Raw genomic sequence first — 16,556 nt, 5'->3', positions numbered from 1 at the left:
GTCCAATTGTATTTTCTAAGGATTTGTTTTCTTCTTTGAAGCGTTAATTTTCTCTTGAGTTTCTTTTCCCAGTTTTTCCAATTGATTTTCAAAGTCCTTTATCATTTCTTATAAGAAGTCTTTCTGGGTTGGAGAACAATTCATATTCTCCTCGGAAGTTCTAGCTCTCTCTGAGTTAGTGTCTTTGTCTTCAAAGTAGCTTTCAATGCTACCCCCTTCCCATTGGCTTTTCTTTATTTCCCTAGGCTCTTATGTTGGGGGAGGGGCTGGTTCACAGAGGTTTGATCTTGAAAACTCTAGAGGTTTGCTTCCTTGGATAGTAACTCCAAACAGGTTGGCCAGTATTGGGGTGCTTTCTCTGGAGTGTCTGTGACCTTAATTAGTGGCCCAATCGCTAGGACTGGAGTTGGGGAGCAACAGGGTCTGAATTATCCTTGAACAACACTGGTTAGTTAGTTAATCTGAGTACTGAGAGAGAAATTGGCTGCCCACACCTGAGCCTCAGGGAGGGGAGGTTGTTACTATGTCTGCTCTGGGAAAAGCCCCTTTCTCTGGGGGGGGGGGTCTCAACTGGAAACACAGGGATTCCACTGAAAATATGGGGCTCACAGCCCTGGCTGACAGAGCTGACCAGATTGATGTCTAGCTGCTGAGCTGGAACTCCCTGGCCCCCTGCACTGCTCTCCTGCCTGTTCACTAAGCTAAGGCTTCTGAGGCTGCTCTGAGGTCAGTCTGGCTCTTGGCACTCTGCTCTCTGTCCCAGCTCCCCCATGCTCCCCTGAGACAGACCTTGTTGGTGTATGTTCTTCTCCTTTGTTCTTCTGGATTTTGGGGATCTGAATTCTGTTAAGAGGCTTGATTCATTTTAATTCTGAGGGGAAGGCAGGAGACCTTACTTAACACAGTGCCTGGCTTCTCTCCACCATCTATCCATCTCTTTTTAAATGATGAAACTCTTATATTGATAAAATTTAAAACAACAATAAAATGAATTTAAACAGTTATATAATTATCTTCATGTCAAGTAACAAAATATGAAAAATGAAAATAATCTTGGGATATGAAGGGAAGTAAAGGGGAGACAGCAGCCACCTTTCTACAACACAAAAGCAGCATCAATCTAATCTTAGTTAGATAATCCTTGGAGGGATGTATGACACTTAAGGAAATGGAAATGGAAAATTTTCTCATTAAATATTAGTAAAAGGTTAGAAATGATCCAAGGTGTAAAGACAGCATTAGATAGCAAGTTATAAAGTCTAAGTTAAAAACTGCAAAATGATCAAGGAAAACATGGGGAAGTGGTATAAAGTGAACATAAATACCCAGGCAAAGAATTCTAAAATCTTATACTATGGTGAAAAAAATCGATTTGGTGACCTAGAAATAATTTCTGTTTAGGAAATACCAAGTTGACAGAGATTTTTCAGGGCTGAGAGCTTCTTACCTAGCTATTAAGATTCTAAAAGTGCTAAAATTTATCTCCTTTTTTTGTGTGTATGCTGCATCCATGTCTAATAGAACTGGAGATGTCATTTCACATTGCACTAATAAAAGGCTTATTGAAACTAAAGCCTATCTTATATCGTGAGGGAAGGGGGGAAAATGTTCTCTTTCAAAATCCCCACATTCAACTCAGTTGTTCTTATACAACTATGCTATTCTCCAGCCATATGTGGCTGCTTTATTGATAGTGAGAATATGCCCAGGTAATTTGTGTTCCTTTCCTTTGGCAAGCGTTATGGAGTAAGATGCATTTTGTCTCTTTTCCCCCCCCAATGCTCTTTTCATATCTTCACTAGTCCTGAGAAGGAGAAATTTGTCCAGCTTGGGTCTAAATCTGAATCAATCATTGCATGAGGTCAGAAATAGTATGTTTTGGCTAACTCCAAGTTTCCAGGCCCAAGGTGCCTGGATGCACTGAGAATTGATTTTTCATGTATCAATATGGCATCATACATAGAGAGCTTGACCTTATAATCAGGGAGATCCAAATTCAAATCTTGCATATGATAGCAACTAGCTTAAGATATGTAGGGAAAGTCAGGTTCCCAATTAATAGCACAGTCAATGCTCAAAGAACTTTAAATCTCTCTAAATGTCTCAGAGGAGTGGAAGAGGGCTTTTTAGGCTGAAAATGCCTTACATTGAAAAGAGCCCAGAACAAAACATAGTATGTGAAAGATACTATGCTAGACAGTAATAATGCAAAACTGAAAAACTAAAGACCAATCATAGTCCTCAAAAACCTTACCTTCTACTCCTTTGTTTAAAACAAAAAAAAATGAAAATAAGCAAAACAAAATAAGCTTAAAAAAGCATTAAGAATCCTAGTTTTTTAGAGTTGGGAATATATTAAGAAACAAATATACAAATGAAGTGAGATCAAACCACAAAAATTATTCATTTGAATTACATATACATTTTTAAACCCTATTGTGTATCAGATACTATGCTAGGTAAAGGGTTAGTTACAATGGAAAAAAAAAGAAAAGCAATCCTGCCTTCAAGGAGATTACATTCAAATAGATACACAGAACAGTAAATATGAAGTATCATTTGGGTGGGAGGGCAGAAAACGGCTGCTTTAGCCATTATATCTGTGTATGACCCACAGATGGTGCCATAGTGCAGAGACTGCTGGGACTTAGTTCTTCCTGACTTTAAATTTGAGTTTAAATTTGATTCAGATATTTATGAGCTATGTGACACTGGGTAAATTACTTAAACCCAATTTACGTCAGTTTTCCCACCTGTAAAATGAGCTGGAGAAGGAAATGGCAAACCATTCCAGTATATTTGCCAAGAAAATCCCAAATGGGGTCACAAAGAGCCAAACAAGACTAAAACAACTGAACAACAAATATATGCACATATTATGTGCTAAACATACACACATACATACATAATATAACTTTAGATTCAAAGTATCTCTCTCCATCTTACTTTTCCTTATTTTTTATAACAACACCTATATTCAATTCAATTTTCTATTTAAAAATATCACTTTTTGTCCCTAAGATGTAGGATATGTCTCTTTTTTTCTTAAGATGCATTTTTTCTGTATACATACCATACCATAGGTATTAAAGTTTTAAAAATCCAGGTGAGAGGAGTAATTAGGTGGCTCAATGGATAGAGAACAGACCCTTAAGTCAGGAAGACCTGAGTTCAAATCTGGCCTCAGACACTTAATAATTACCTAGCTGTGTGGCCTTGCACAAGCCACTTAACCCCATTGCCTTGCAAAAACTAAAAACTAAAATGATAAAAAAAAAAAAAAAAAAAGAATTCACCTGAGATAGTGATGGGGAATGAAGGGGAAACAATGAGCAAACAAAAACCAAACAAACAACAAAAACCACAAACTGCAGGGGGACCAAAACAACCCACCTCCCTGGAGTAAAACCTGAATACTAAGAACAAGACTTCTCACATGAGACCTAAAGCAGAATTTCCGAATGGTAGTCCTCTAGTATCCAAGCTCATCCATTGCTTCTTATAAATGCTATTTCAGATGAATGGATACGTTCAAGCAGAATGCCTACCAAATGTGTTCATGGTCTATATAAAATGGGAATGATGATACTAAAGCAGATCGTTAATCCAAGTGATATCAGCAATTTCTCTCTTGAAAGTCTGAACTCTCAGACATACATCAAACTTCACAAGTGGTTGGGTTAAAATCTGCTGGGGCTCATTCTTCAACTAGATTCCTGAACATTACTTATTCTATTATACATTTTTTTTTTAAAGAGGAAAATGAAATTTATCATGTGTGTTACTAAAATGACCTCAAAGCATTATCCTATGGTTCCCTCTCATTTATCCAATGCATTTTTCATTTTTTAATAGTATAGAACAAGTTATTTTCAATTATTCATGATCTCTCCATCTTTGTCATTTTCATACATTATCCCTCAAATAATGGTATCCCCATTTCTGATTAGATGCATTTCTGGATGAATAAGTGAAAAAAGCTTTTATTAAGATCTTAACAATGTACAGACTGGTGCTAAGAGTAAGGGATACAAATAGAAAAGAGGGGTTAGTCCTACTCCCACTGAGAGAGACTACATGTATAGGAAGTGAGACAGATTTTATAGTTGCAAAAGATGAATTAATTAATTTAGCTGAGTTTTGAGAGCATCGGAGATTAAAATGAAAAGGAGGTAAAGCCAAGATAAGAGGGCAGCAGGAAGAAATAAAGCATGTTCTCCCATCTAACCATAAAATTCCCTAACAAAGATTTTGAAAATCCACCAGACCAAATGTGATCTTACAAATTCAAGAAAATAAAATCACACTGAGTCATTTTTCCAGACCAGGTCAGCATAGGGAGACAGGTAAAGAAGCCAACCAACACTCAGAGATGATCAGACCAGAAACCAATCAAAAGGATCACTATACTACAGGAAGGGCATATATACCATGAGAAAAAGAAGTTACAGATTCTTTAAGGAAAGACCTAATTCTAGGTAAGATACAGGAACAAGTAACAACTAGAAATCTGTTCATTTATTACTCTGGTCAGAATCACAAAACCAGGGTTGACTAAGAATTCAGAGTTCACCTTCCATTTTGAGGAACTGTCCTAAGCCTAAGTGGGGACTAAGAAAGGAGAGCAAAAAATGTGAATCTAGCATCATGAACTACATTGGTTATTAGTTCAGCATCTAACCCAGACAGAAGTCTGCAAAGGAATAGCTAGAATAGAGAAGAGAATATAGAATAGAAAAGAGAAGCATACAGTTTTGTATCTTGAAGCAATTTTTAAGCTGATATTGACTGGGTATATCACTGTACTGAAATTCCAAGTGGAGTAATCATATAGAGCTCTTGTACCAATTGAAGCTCAGGATTAGACCCTTTAGGGAGAACTCAACCCTTTCTGCTCCCCAGCCTGTTATCCCTGAAATACTGCAATAAACACAACAGTCAATGCTCTCCCCCCCCAAAGTCAGGACCAGGATTATCATAGACAACTTCTCTAGATATATACAAAGTCTAATGCAATATAAAGCCTGAAGTCAGGGTTGGCTAAAAGTAACCTCCCCCCCAAAAAATTTTCCACCATCCAAAGTTCTTATATGGACTCTTAAGACACAAACTCAGAAGAGAATATCACTGCCCTAAATAGTTTAAAGAAAATACAGTTTGGAAAGAAATTAAATTAAATTTTTAGAAGAGATATCGAAAGAGGGTTTTTTAAAGCTATGTAAATGATATGAGAGGGATTAGAAGGAGAAATATTAGAAAAATAATTGAAATTATGGAAGAAATTACTGGAAGGGAATAATGAGTTTGGCACAAAATGTACAAAAATTTACCTAAGCAGCAAATTTCCTGAAAATTTAATGGAAAAAAGGAAGAAGTCCTAAATGACCCAGTGACACAAGAGATATCAAAATAAAGGTAAAATACAAAGAAAGAAATGGAGAAGGAACAAGAAAAGAAGGAGAAGAAAAAGGAGAATGAAAACTTGAAGGAAGAGAAGGAGGAAGAAGGTTACGAAAAGTAAAAGAAATATAAAATATCTCAAAGCAAAAACAACTGATCTGCCAAAAATTCAGGAGAAACAATTTAATGATTACTGGACAATCTGAAAGTCATGACCAGAAAGTAGATTTAATATTGTATTTCAATATAATATCCTATTAAAATGGCTCAAATCATTAGAACCAGGTAGTGAAGGGAAAATAGAAAAGATTCTCTAGTCACCTCCTGAATGAAACACCAAAATGAAAATTCACATCTAGAAGTTCCCAGGTAAAAGAAAAGCATCTACAGGGAAACAGAAAGAAAAAATAATAATCTAAGAAGCAAGAAACAGATTCAGGATCACACATTAGCCACTACCATGAAGAAAAAAATTCTTAGTTATATGGTATTGCTGAACTTATAATGCAAAGACTGAAATAGGAATACAAGTTGAATAACCTAAGAAAACAAAGTATAATTTACAGGTGGAACAATGGACCTCTGATGAAGGAGTATTTCCAAGCATGTCTGATGGAAAGAATCAAAGTAAAATAGAATATCTGAAGAGAAAATATAATCAAGGGAAACACAAAAGGTAAACATGAGTAAACTATCATTTGAGACTAAATGGTATAAAGTGTTTACCTTGATTCAGAGCAATGAGAACATATTCCTTCAGAACATTTTTACCATCAAGCATTTTTAAAGGCGTCCTATTGGTCATAAAGTCTGAAAGTTGCTATCATGTCTGATGGTCTTTAGGAAAGAAAGAGATAAAGAAAGGAATAAAGAGAGAAGAAAGAGAGAAAGAAAAGGAAAAAGGGAAGAAAGGCAGCACAAAATGGAAAATTGAGAGAGTGTTCATCAACTGGGAAATGACAAAAAATGATACTTTATAAATATGCTGGATTAATGTTCTGTATGAAATGATGAAGAGTTAGTTTCAGAGACATCTGGAAAGACATGTCTAGAGTAATGCAGAGTGAAGCAAACATAACTAGAATAATTTATGCAATGAAAATAATATTTAAATACAAGCCACTTTGCATGTCTTAGGAAATCTGAGCAGCATAATGACCAATCCCTGTCCCAGAGAGCTATTAATAAGACAAGCTACACTCCTCTTCTTCATAGAGATTTGAATGACTCAAAGAATGCAATGAGAGATTGTTTTATTTTATTTTTGACATGACCAATTTGTAAATTATTTCTGCTATGCTATTTATTTTGCTTGAAAAAAAACAGAAAAGAGGGTTTTGTGGGTTTTTCTCCTCTAAAATACAAAGAAGAAATTAAGTTAAAGAAGAAATAAATACCTGAGGAAAAAAGCATTAAAATTTTCATTTTCTTCTAAAAATAATTTTTGGCACCTAGGTGAGAGAATAGACTAGAGCACTGGCCCTGTAGTCAGTAAGATAAAATTTGATTTCACTTGGAAGGTTTGTGAAGCTGAGTAAATCATTTACTCTCTCTTTGCCTCAGTTTCCTTATTCACAGAATGGTGATAATATTTGCATCTACCTTTCAAAGGATTAAAGATCTCCTTAATTTCAGACCAAGGGTGTTTTCAACTTCAATATCCAACTGCTCAATTCTCTCATTTTGCACAGGAAGAAACTGAAGTCCAGATCTGAAGTGATTAGCTTAAGCCCACATATGTAATTAGTGGCAGACCTGCAATTAAAATACATTCCATATTTCATAGTATCATGCTGCTCAATCCCCTTACTCTGCCTACTGGCTACAAAAAGCATTATGACTACCTTTCCTTTTGAAAACCAAGTATATATCATGATGTGAACAGTGATTATTATAAGTTGGAACTGGCCCTGAAAGTCATCAAATTCAATTGCCCCATTTTACATGAGGAAAGTGAAGCTCAAGGTCCCACAAGTGATAGAGCCAAGATTCAAACCCAACTCTATTGATTCTAAATCCAGGACTCCTTTCACTAGGCCACTCTGAAAACATTATCTGAATTAAAAATAATAATGTAAAGTAATCTCTATGACCATGAAAACTCATCCAACACTATTTCAGAAGGACTTCATAACATCTGTTTTATGTAATAGATCAAACACAGTAATTAAAAACTTAGACTCTCTTGTACAGCTTCAAAAAAGTAGACCAGAGAAATTTTAGCTTCAAAAGAAACTTTATCTTGACTTTTATAATATTCAAAGCAGTTTCTGAAAAGAGATGCATAATGGTAGTTTAAATTTTGATTTTAGCTAACTTCCTCTCTAGTCTTCCAACATGACTATTTCTATTTTTTTTTTAGGTTTGGATTTTTTTTGCATGACAATGGGTTTAAGTGACTTGCTCAAGGTCACACAGCTAGGTATTTATTAAGTGTCTGAGAATTGATTTGAACTCAGGCACTCCTGACTCCAGGGCTGGTGCTCTATCCACTGTGTCACCTAGCTGCCCCCACCAACATGACTATTTCTGAGGTAGATCCCAAAAAACTCCTTGCTGTTTTCTTCACCAAACTGCTTAAGCCCATAAGATTCCTGCTTTCACGTACTCTGATATTTGCATGTCATGGCATCTCTTCTTTGCTGTCATGCTCTTCTAGGAGAATGAGGGACAAACATCATCATTCCCTATCTTAGCCCAATTGTATTGAAAATTATTTTCTGATATGTAAATTTGACTTGCCCTAAGGCAAAAGAAAGTATGCAACCTACAGATGTGTTATAAGCTCAGGGACATCTACCTGCTAGCCTGAAATATACCCTATTTAAAAATCAAAAATAATTCTTTCAGAAATTTGTTTCTACTATCTGTTTCAATATTTCTTTCATTTTTAATAGTCCACATTTTTGTGGCTTTCATTCACTTTCCATTTCATATATTTTTTGCGGTATACATTCCAGCTATACTTTCTGCTGTCTATTACAGAGACATCTAGAGTAAGAGTCAGGTACATTGTTCAAAAATCATAACCTTCAAATATTAAAATAGTGAATTTAGCAGCAACAACAATAGTAATAGTAGAAGCAGTAGAAACAGTAGTAGTTGTAGCGGCAGAAACAGTAGTAGTAGAAGCAGAAACAACAGTAGTAGTGGAAGCAGCAGAAGCAGTAATTAAAATAGTAGTAATAACAGTACCAGGACCAATGATAATAGTTCCAGTAATAGTAGAAGCAGCAGAAACAGTAGTAGTGGGGTAGTAGCACTAGCAAAAGTAATAATAGTAGTTGTAGTAGTAGTAACAGAACCACCACAGCAGCAGTAGTAGTAGTGGTGGTAGTGGTGGTGGTGGTGGTTGGAGGAGGAGGAGCAGCAATAGTGGGAGCAACAGTGGTCGTAATAGTACTAGTAAGGAGCAGGAGAAGCAATAACATTTGTAGTAAAAATAGCACTAGTGGTAACAGTAGCAGTCATATCGGTGGTAGAAACAGTAATTGTAGTAGTAACAGTAATAACAGCATAAAGGTAATAGCAGTAGCAGCAGAAGCAGCTGTAGTGGTAATTGTAGGAGTCCTGGTGATGTAGTAATAGTAGAAATAGAGCAGCAATATTAACAGTACTGGTAAAAGCAGTAGCAACAGTAGTAGTAGTGGCAGTAACCCTGAAAGTGGCTGTGGTGGTGGTAGTTGTAGTGGTGACAAAGATAGCCAATATTCATTTTAATATGTGCAAAAGAATTTTATACAGACACAAACACAAATATATTTCACATCCTTTGTTTATTATAACATAATGCCAACAGTGGCTCTTGTTATCCCATTTTTATAGATGAAAAAACTGAGGCTAAGAGAAACTTAATGCCTTGCCACCTACTGTTGAACATTTAGTAAATATCTAAGGAAGAATTTACACTGAAGTTATTCTGATGTCAGGGTCAACACTCTACTACTACGACTACTGTCTCCTACCACGGGCAAGTTGATTTAGACCTACTCTGGTTGGTCCCAATTTGCTTATAATCTAATAACATGGAAAACCACCCACACAAAAACAATGGCCATATACTATGAATAGCATGGGAAATGCAAAGAAGCAATCAACAGTTTGGAGAAAGCTTAGGAAGCCAAGATCGAGTTGACAGAGGAAATGAGTTCATGAAGCCGAAGAGATTTCATTAAGGATGTTGTACTCACTTCTGAATGGTTTTTGAAATTATTGCTGTTCAGTTGTTTAAGTCACGTCTGACTCTTCATGACCCCTTTTGGGTTTTTTTTTGGGGGGGAAGCAAAGATGTCATTTGTTTATCCAATCCATTTTATAAATGAGGAAATTGAGGCAAACAGGGTTAAATAACTTGCCAAGGGTTACACAGTTTAGAAGTAACTGAAGCTGGATTTGAACTCAGAAAGATGTCTTTCTGATTTGAAGACCAATACTCTAACCAATGTACCACCTTTGCAAATATGATTTCATTTTATCATCATAACAAACCTAGAAAGTATATGTTATTATTAATCCCAGGAACTTAAGGAAGAGTCACAGTGCTCTATTCATTGGTCCATCTATGGACCTTAGGGGTCATTGGGTCCAAATTTCTTATTTTAGAGATAAGAACATTGAGGACTATAAAAATTGTATTTTTTTCCCTTGTCAAATAGGTATTAGTTTGCAATTTTCAATCCAGAGGTTTTGGCAACTGAGCCAGCATGTTATCTTCTATTGGATTCTGCCATATTTCTAGAGATTTCAAAAGGTATAGAGAGACAGATCAGGGAGCATTTGACGCAAGGGGGAGAATGAATTGGAAGGAAAAAAAAAAGAATCCGAGACTGGAAAAAGGAGAGTAGTTGTCTTAGTACCTAAAATAGGCATTGTGAATGGATGAAGTTTATGACAATTTTTCACTTATTGTTCTTTTCGATTTCATTTATTATTATTATTAGTTTGGCAAAAAATATATCCTTTGACCTACCTTCCCACAAACTCCCCATCTCCATAATATACAAGAGGCTATTTACTTCTATTTACTTTTAAAATTTTATTTGCCACTTACTTTTATAAGGAACAAAAGAACTTTCCAGTTGATTATGAATTAAAATGTGTCTCTATAAGCACTTAAATGGGCCAAATGAACAGCTTTTCATGCAAAAAGTTACATGGTAGGAGAATAATGATAACTGATAGCTAACATTTATGTAGTTTGCAAAGGATTTTGCATTTATTATCTCATCTACATACTTGATTTGATATAGTAGAATCGTGATTCATACTGAATTGTTCTAGAATATATTCAAACCGAACTAAGAATAAGAAACCTGAGTTCTATTCATCCCAGGCTAGAGTAGGCTATGAATTCTAACAAATTACATTCTCTCTAAATCTATAAAACAGGAATAAAGAGCTCCTTTCCCTAGCTTACAATGCTGATTTGTAATTTTATTGACTCAGTAATTTCATTGACATAGGGAACTCCTACTGAGAAATCTCCCCCTTCCAATTCAAAGAGTCTGGCTTTGTAGAGGGTTGTCTGGAAGTGCTTACTCAAAGTCCTGGAACTAGCATGAGGTATGAGAGACTGCTGGAATGTGAATCCAAGGCTTTCTCACTGAATACAAGAACAAGTCTACATGATGTGTCTTCCAAAGTTGTTGGGAAGATCAAATTAAATAATTATGGGTGTGAAATTATGAGGCATTATCAGGAGTAGCCCCAAGTAAAACTCTCTCCGGGAAATTCTCAAATATATATAATCTGCATAATAAGATAACTGCTGCAGCTAAATTTTTTACATTTTTTTAAAATCCTTTTGCAGATCAGGGAAATGCATGCCAAGAGAAGTAACTCAAATGAAATAGAATAGTTGAGATTTTTATGCACAATGAGTCCTACAATTTAAGATTACTGTTGCCCCAGTAACTCAGCAGGGTTGACACGTGAAAAAGAAACCAGGTAGTCATACTAAAAACCCCAAACATAAATTTTCTTGAACTTCAAGCATGTTTTAGCTCAGCATAATTTGGTTCATTTAATACATTTTTTCCCTTCAAAGATTAGAAGATCATCTCTATTACTTTAAGATGGCTTTAGATTCCCATACTCTATGATTGTTTTTTAAAGAATGGGTTATGAAAATTAGTAATCTTTTAAAATGAATTATGAATATTGTTTGGAGACCTGTTCAGGCATGGATTAGACTAGATCATTTCTTTAAAAAAAGTAAACACTACAAACAAAAGCTGAATGTGAATATTTACATTCCAATAATACTAACGAGAATAACTGGCATTTATAAAGCATTTTAAGATTTGCAAAGTATTTTATATATTATCTTTTGGTCTTCACAATACTCTTGTGAAAAAAAAATTGTAATTCCCACTTTCAAACACTTAATGCCCGTATGATCCTGGACAAATCATCTAACCTTTGTTGGTCTCAGTTTTTTCATTTCTAAAATGGAGGTAATGGCAGCACCTACCTTTGAGGATTGTTGCAAGGATAAAGTGAGATTATATTTGTAAAGTGCTTATCTAGTATTAATAGATCATAAGAATTCTAGCTATTATTATTATTATTATTAATATTATTGTTAATATAAATATTACATATGAAGAAACTGAAGCTGAGAGGTGAAGTGGTTTGATCATGGTCAAATGAAAACTGGGCTTATTAGAAGTGAAATGAACACACATCAGGAACTTAAAGAGTTCATAATTATTATATAAATTTGCATATTTATGAAAGCAAGAGAAAGGAAAAAGATAACAGAATCTCCACCTAAATGATCCTGGCATGCAAGGGGGAAGCTGCAATCAAAATAGGAAAAGGACAAAACTTAAAGAAACTAGATAATGGAAAAAGCCACATTTTTTTCCCCTTAGGAACTGCTTGACCATGAGGATGTTAATATTTGTCCTTCGTCCTTGAAGGAGATCATGACATCCAGGCAAGGATGCCGTGACAAACACGTGAATTGGATTGAAGTGAGGGGGGCTGTGCTAAGTCACCAGCCTCATTTACTTCTCTGAAGCCATCTGGGCCCAGTGGCCAAATATAAAACAGGATGACTGGAGATAATCCTGGATGCCAGGCAATCAGAGTTAAGTGACTTGCCTAAGGTCATACAGTAAATGCCCGGGGCTGGTTTTCAACTCAAGTCCTCCTGACTTCAAGGCCATTGATCTACCTATGCACTGACCATCTAACTACCCCTAATAACTAAATAAAAGGGATGGAGGCAGTATTGGAGATATCTACAAGAACCTCCTTATCTACAAGGACCCAGCTGCATAAATCTAATGCAGACTATCTAGTGTGGATTGTGACTCCCCAAGACACAGGGAGGGTTTGGGGGTTTGAAGGGTGTAGGTTGTCCTTTACACATTCAGGGCTTCCTGATCTGGGTCCAATGCTCCTCAAAAATATGGCTACTCAAAATTCAGGAGACTCCTTAAGAGCCCTTAAGAAGTCACACAACTAGTAAATGCTGCAGAAAGAATTTGAACTGAGGGACACCAACTGTGTGCTCTGTAATGTAATAGAATGAGAAAAGAATAATCTTTTTTAAAAGAATGACATACATTTCCCTGATCTGCAAAAGATCCCCTCCCCTGTCTCTGAATCAGAAATGAACACATAATATTTCACAATAGATATAGAGATAGAGTATAGAATTAATAGGTATATAGAGATAATTTACCTTAATTTCCAATTTTTAATACATGAAACATCAAGGTGTGAATCAATTCTATAAAAGTTAGCTAGAAGCAGAACTTATATTAAAACATGACTTGACTTTTACAGTGTATATAATGAGGAATCCCTTAGACAATTCCAGGAAAATGAATTCAAATCATAGGATGTTTGCAAGGAAGTCAAAATTGTACTGTCCAGTGTCTTTGTTTTACAGAAGAGAAAATTTCCATTTTCCCATTATGGTCAAGTGATTTGCCCAAGATCACATGATCACTTCAGGGTAGTTGGTAGTATGGTAGATTAGAATCCCAGCCCTGGAGTCAGAAGAACCTGAGTTCAAACCTGACCTCAGACACTTCATACTTACTACCATATTTCCCCCAAAATGACTAGGTCTTATATTATTTTTTGCTCAAAAAGACATATTACGGCTTATTTTGAAGGGATACCTTATTTATTTTTTAATGTAGAACAAACTATATTTATTCATGTACAAAAAGCTATTTTAAGAATTGTCAATATTATTTATTTATATTATATATTAATATTATTATTTCCTTTCAAATCCTAAGTGTTCAATTAAATAAATTTATTCAAAAATTTTAGTTTGTATAATAAATATTTCAATCTCCTTCATTAAGTTTTAAAGGCAATTTATGACATGTAGTTTCATTCAAAATAAATCTTTTAATGACTTTATGACAAATAAACAAAAATACAAATTTCCCCTAATAATAGATGAGAATAGATAACAGAATCTATGAATACCCATAAGACAGCAATGCTGGGCTTTATTGAAAAGTGAATCAGGGAAGGATAAATGTAGACTGCTCCATTCCATTTTAGTTTGTTCTCCAGACACTCTATGAAATTCTTATCTCTTCTTGGGAACTTCTTTGTTAAAATTGCAATGTATCAAGTAGATGACAGACCCACTGGGATAATGGTAAAATTACTGTCTAAGCTTCAGACTTTGCTTCCTCAAAGTCTTGGAGAGTTGTGACAAGCTGCTAGAAGTTTTAAATTACAAAAAGAAGTAAAATATCCTTATGTTACCCTGTATGACAGTAAACAACAGGAAGGTATATGGCCTCCAATAGATTTTTTTAATGGGAAAAATGGATAGGAGAAAATGTTTGATTAAAATACTGTTTCTGCCAAGAGGACTGAAGGTTTCTAAGTGAATATGTAGTTGATGATACCTCCTGAAGACACCTGAGACTAAATCCTTACACCTATGCCTGACTGAGGCTTGAAGAGGACCCTAATTCATTGAAAGCTGTTGCCAGTGGAACAAAGGCAAAGGGAAAGGATTGGAAGTAGCATTTATATGGCATCTGCTGAATAGGCCAACTCCTGTGCCTCATACTTTATAAATATTATTTCATTGGTTTCTACAAACTCAGGATTCCATTGAGGGAGGCAGTATTATTTTCATTATAGGGGACAACTGAGGTTGACAGAGGTTAAGTGACTTGACAAGGTCACACAGATAGTAACTGTCCAAGCCTGGGCTGTGTACTCACGTGGATTTTTTTAAACTGCCTCAAGGGCAAATTCAATGATAGAAGGCTGAAAACCAGTTGAACTAAGTGGAGAGAGACTAATCATTGAAAAATCATCTTTATTCAGTACTCTTTTGATCAAAGAGGCAACGAATTGATACAGTGGAAAGAATGTTGGACCCAGAGTCAAGAAAACCTGAGTTAAAACCTGATCTTCTACTAGTTGTATGATCCCAGGCAAGTCACTTCACTAATTTCTATTTGTCTCTGCTTTATCATCTGTTAAATGGGGATAATTTTAGGGTTGTGGTGATGATCAAGTACAATTTATAAAGTGTTTAGCACAGTATTCTATCACACAGTAGCCATTTGATGGATCTCGATCTCTCTCTCTCTCTCCCTGTCTCTAATCTTTAATTCTCCTTTCTGTCTGTCTCTCTCTCTTCCTCATTCTCTCTCCATCATATAGTGACTCATGAAGAGATGGAGAGAATAAACTATATCAGTTTAGTAAATAAAGCCCGAGATCCTAAATTTATTTTGTGTGATGGACTCCTTTGACAGTCTGGTGAAATCTATGGACTCTTTCTCAGAAAAATAAATGTATATAGGATTACTGAGGAAACAAATTAGGTTGAGATTACTAGGAAACACAAGTGTCAGAATGTAGATTGCTGCCCATGTATATATGTATAAACATATATTTGTATGTATGGATGGATTTATGCATATGTGTATACATAAAGAATCCAAGGTTAGAAAGTCTTGTGAGAAAAGCATGTCATGAACATGGACCCCTCAAGGAATGTCTTCTTTTGGCATTGTTTTGCCTTTGAAAATCAGCATAGGAGGTGACTTAGTTCCATTGGTACAACAAGCTAGAACCACTTAATTATAATGTCTCTTTTCACATCCATTTATCTTCAAAATTACAGTTTTAACCCCTTTTCTTATCAACAGTCTGAAATTCAAGGACCTTCTCATAGCTTTCAGGCATCTTTTGGGCAGCATGGATACAGACTTAGTCCATTCCATTCCATGAACCCAAAGCACCAATGGTGTCCTCCCATGAGATTAGTTACTTCTTTTTCAGCAACAATTCTTTTGGCCTCCTGCTGAATAATCTTTGTGGACACAGGAATGCCAATTGCCCTTTACTCTTCAATCCATCTCCAGTTCCTTTTCAAACCATTTGGCTGACTTGCCTCTTATGGCCTTCTTCTGCCCCTGGCATTATCAGTTGGGTTTCTTCTTCCCAAGGCCAATCTTGGATTGTTTTCTTAGTTGGAGGAGGAACAAACTGACATTCATCAGCATGATTTCCATTCACTTTTGCAAACTGGATCACTTTGAATTTGAATTCAGAACTGTCTGAAAAATCTTTCCTGATCCATTTCTGGGTAGAATATGGCAAAATGTAGCACAATGTACCAGTAACAAATGCAAAACAATGAGCTCAGAGACAGGTATGAAAAAGCAGGAAATGCAAATAAAAAATGTATAATCACTGTAGAAGACACTCCCAGTTTTTAGACCCGAATTTTGTTGTTGGTAAAGGGTGCATCTTATACATGGATAAATATAGGAAGTATCTAAGGTTAGATTTAAATTCTGGATCATTGTCATTGATTTGACTTCAAGTATGACCTTGGACATTAGTTGTATGATTCTGGGAATATAATTTAATCTGTCTGCTCAGTTTCATCAACTGGAAAATGGAAATTGTAACAGCATCTACTACCTCCACTCCCCAGGGCTGTCATGAAGATTGAATGAGATAATATTTATAATGTGCTTTCCCTATAGTAGATGTTTAATAAATACTTCTTGCTTCATCCCCTTTCCCTGCCCTCCTATTTCAATGGGATGATTTGGACTTTTGGGAATTCACATCCCTGGATCCTTGTCTTCTAATTTTGAGGGAGTTTTGAATAGACCATTTCTAAGATCCCTTTTGACTCT

The sequence above is a fragment of the Macrotis lagotis genome, chromosome 8 (genome assembly GCF_037893015.1).
Source record: "Macrotis lagotis isolate mMagLag1 chromosome 8, bilby.v1.9.chrom.fasta, whole genome shotgun sequence".
Taxonomy (NCBI): domain Eukaryota; kingdom Metazoa; phylum Chordata; class Mammalia; order Peramelemorphia; family Peramelidae; genus Macrotis; species Macrotis lagotis.
This window is presented reverse-complemented; position numbering follows the sequence as displayed.